Below are 4,527 nucleotides of genomic sequence, written 5' to 3'. Positions count from 1 at the left end.
TTACAAAAACGGTTGGAAATATTTAATTAAGTATTCAGGCATGTTACAGCCTGGTGAGGACTAACAAAGTCCTGGGCCGGATTTCTAAAACAAATATTGGATTGGTCTTAAACAGTGGACCAAGTTTTGAGATTTTATGAAAACAAAATCATTCATTTTGTAAGAGCTCTGCTGCTCAGCTGTAGGTGTGCTCTGGATATTGACCACTAGGTGTCACTGTATTGCACATGCCACAATGTTTTGGCACACTGCATTTTTCCACTACACTGTGATTTTTATACACTGTACACATATGTTCCAAATGCAGTGTTACTAAGCTGCAGTCACAGTGCACTGCAGCCAAACCCCAATTTAATGCACTTTTACAGATGCCGTTTACTGTGGTGCACTGTACCATGATAGAAGCTGTAGAGCTTACTATGAGATGAAGGTAGGAAATATATTCAAGGAAAATTCACTATTCATGAATCCCAAGATTTTTTTACAGGAGGGGGAGGGCATGGTGTTGGCTGCAAAATCAAGTGAATTTCAGCGTTGCATTGCAGGATTGACAGACGTAATTTTGTGTGACACATTGTATATATATAACCTATTTTATACATCTATGGAGAGAGTTACATACTGCAACTAGCTATTTTATTATGTAACTTTCCCTGACTTTAGCCTATTATGGGGAGTGAAAATCAATGTTTAGAAAATTCACTTCAAACTAACAAATGTGTTCACAATTTATAAGCTTACTTTGAATGAGCAACATTTTGAATTTTTAGACAGTCACAAGCAATGCAAACATGTTTTAAATAAACAGGAACCAACTTAATGCCCTTTTAATTGATTCATTCTGGCTGGAAATGTTTACAGAAGGGCATAAATATGAGCTTGTAATGTAAACCCAGTGTTTAGAAAAAGTTTGTTTGGTTAAAGCATTAACATTTTGAACATGAGCCTAGGAGTGAGACCCCTACACTGTTTTCACAAAGTAAAGAGGCGCTTTAGCATTTTTCTTAGAACTTTTTCTACTTTGTTTCAGCTTTTGCATCAACAGTCATTTTTATATATTCTCTCTAGCTCATTGTTGTATGTTTGTGTGTGTATTTGGCCCTGTTTACAAAGCTTTAACTCACAAGCCATGTATGTTTCCATGTCTGTTTATATTAATAAAAGAAAGCATAAGACTACTGACAGTTTCATAGTGTCATGACTGAAAGTTGTGTTTTTTATTTTGATATGGATAATATGGATGGCTAAAATAATATCTTAATAGACTTGCTTTGTTCCCCATTATTTTATATTTGGCTGCAATATAAGGTTTATATTGCATATATTTAACACATACAGATTGTTTCCTTCAAGTATCCTTTTGGTGGCACTATTGTGTACTATGTTATACATATACTATGCTAAAAGTCTTAAGTAAAAAAAAAAAAAAAAAGATGGGATTGCATCTGCATGCATAAGACAACTAGTAATAAGTGTTCAATTTCTTGAGTACTGGTAACAGCTGCTAACGTTTGGATGGGATCTAGTGTGACATAAAGGTGCCAGGTGTTGTTTGTCACTTGGACACTCGCCCTCTTGGCTAACTCAAGGCTGGCTTTGGCTTGATCTGGGGTGGGACAGAGGAGGAGATTCTCTGAGAGAGTTCCACAGAGCTCTACATGAAAGGATTTCATAATGGAAAATGTTTTGAGATGCAGTGAGGCTGGGGTGTTTACAGATTGTTTGTTGTATGATGGCATGATCTACTGAGCCCTGAAACACTGTCATCACTGTCATCCAGTCAGATGACTGCTGATTTCTGTTTGCAGATCAGCTGTCTTTTTAGTTGATCGCTGTAGATCTACAAGCCTAGTGCACACTCTTCCACCCACCAATTAGAGGTTACATTGAACAAGTTATATCCTGCTGGAAAAATCCACAGATGGATTTTTTAGAGCATTTTACAGCACCAGGGAGTCCACCTGGATTGCATCAACCACCAAATTAAAAATGGCATATTATTATATTAGATTAGTTTAATGGTCTGCTATTTTGAGTGGAGTTATCTTTCCTATACAACTAGAGCAGTCTGCAGTTTTGAATAGTTGTCTTTCTGTATATAGGTTTGTAGTGCTGAAAGTGTTAAAGTCAGGGCCCAGCGCCAGTGGAGTATGTTAGACTTTAGTTTATTTTACCATATAAACTACACTGTGATGACTGCCATTTGAAATCACTTTAAATAAAATCTGAACTGCAGTTCTAAGCAGGTAAACTGCAGTCACATGGCTGCCCATGGGAGCCTAAATGCCCTGCTATGTTATTGTATGGACCAACCTACAGCCTTTTAAAATGCAGCTATTCTTAATAGACGCTGCAATGTATTTTGAGTGAATGTGACAAGCAGCCACTCTATTTTCTGTGTGAGCAGGTACCTCTTTGATATACATAAACTTGGTCCAACATGGTCTCCTTAAATCTTGACGCTATTCTCACTGACTGGAAATACACGAAAGCCAGCCTGATAACAAAATAGAGCTGCTGAGCCCTTTTTGAACAGAAGGAAAACACAAACTATGGGGGCTGGGTGGGAGCAAGCTGACAAAATGGGAGACATAGAAATTACACAAGTCACTTTTTTACTCTATTTGCTGAGGCCTGCTGCCCATGGGACCCCCCTCACAAACAAGAAGTGACTTCTCAAGGTCCTAATGCTGAGAGAGTCCTCTAGTCTCCATTCCAGCTTTCCACCACCCTGAAACTACAGTAAGCACCGACACTGAGCTGAAAAAGAAAAGTAAATACATGTATTGAAGTGATTCATGATATATTCAGACTATACTTAGGGTGGGTTTGCTCTTCCTTAAACGTGTTACATTCTTAGAGTCCGTTCAAACTGCTTTGCTGTCTGTCACTCAAATAAAAGTTATTTCTGATATCTGCTCTTTGACAACAGCTTTGCCAGGCTCCTACCACAAATGTTCAAAACCTTTCTTAGCAGTGAAATGTACTATCATCATGGCCAGGCTGAGCAGGCAGGGACTAGCGTAAACTGCCTTTCAACCAGAGAAATCGTGAAGGAAATCCATGAGAAATGATTTTCTTTCATTCTCCTTTGATTCCATGTGCTACAAAAAGGCAGAGATGTTGGCACAGGGACAGGTTGCTCGTAAACTTTCCAAGGGAATCATTACACCTTTCATTAAGAAGACAGAGGGCCAATTCGTTTGCACTATTTTTTTACACTGTTCATATTTCGAAGAAAAAAAACAGTAATGGTCATTCAGTATGTGCACATAAGTGGTTTCGTTCTAGTTTTGTAATGTTTTGGAAACGTATAAACTTTTTATTAAAGTGAATCTCAGTGAATACTGGCAAATGTAAATGGCATACATCCCCCTTTTTCATTTTTATAAACAGCAACAACAGCCAAAAATAATATAATAAAATAAATAAATGTACACATAAAGGAGTTTGAATGACACTCCAGGGGTTATCAGAACCCAGAGATGGACGTTTGGTGCACAAAATACAAAGTAACAGTAAATAGAAGCTGGAAATTTGTAGAAATCCAGTACTAAACTTGTCTAATTTGGAAAACAAAGTATTACCATTACTACAGCTACGACCAATAGTACAAAAGGAAGCAAAAAGAAAGGAGAAATTTAATTTTCACCAAAAGATGAAGGGTGTTACATGCTGTAATTAAAAAGATGGTATTTTACTGTAATCTCACTGAAGTCTGGCCAAATTTTCCTTTTTCAGGCAGTATTCCACATCTCTAATCCCATTTAATTATTGTTTATGTAATTAATAAGGAACTGTAAAAAAGCTGTACAAAAAATACATTCATGCTCTTTTTTTGTCTCACGGTCTGCTTTTGCATATTTTTACACGCTGTAAGCAATGAAAATAAAAGTTAAAGCTTTAGTCATACTTCAGTGCTAAGCAGCACTAAAAAGTACCGCCAGGTTTATGCTACTACCTAGAACTACCTAGAACCACTAGCAGCAGTCGTTTTGATGGGTACGTTTTAATTGTATTAATTGTAATTAATTTACTTTAAAATGCATTTCTCTTTTTTCAAGGTCTTGGCAAGGCAATTCGTTCCTAGTGTACTGTTTTCTAAAAGAAATAAAATGTGGTTTGCGTTATCAGAAGAATTCAGATACCATCTGGTACACGCAGCATCGTTTAAATTAACATATATTTGACTACTTTACAGCGGCAATGGAGCTGAGGTGTACAGTAGTAAATTGAAAGTTTCTTCGTCTGAGGAACATTACCTTCATGAAGGCCACCTGTTTGTTTTTTAAAGTACCCATGGGGTCATACAGTACTGCAGGCAGACGCCACCTGTGCGACAGGTATGCCTGACAACAAATCCTTGTTATTGTTCCAGGAGGAGATTGAAGTTTTCACTTCAGGGTGTCACACGCTAAGGGTGTTGATGTGTTTCAAATTAACTGGAAGCTTCAGTTTACTAAAACAGTATCAAACACACCACAAGAAAGGGAGAGCTCTTCTAATTTCAAACTACTTGAAAATTGT

This window comes from Acipenser ruthenus, chromosome 10 (assembly GCF_902713425.1).
Source record: "Acipenser ruthenus chromosome 10, fAciRut3.2 maternal haplotype, whole genome shotgun sequence".
Lineage (NCBI taxonomy): Eukaryota > Metazoa > Chordata > Actinopteri > Acipenseriformes > Acipenseridae > Acipenser > Acipenser ruthenus.
Note: the sequence above shows the minus strand (reverse complement) of the source record.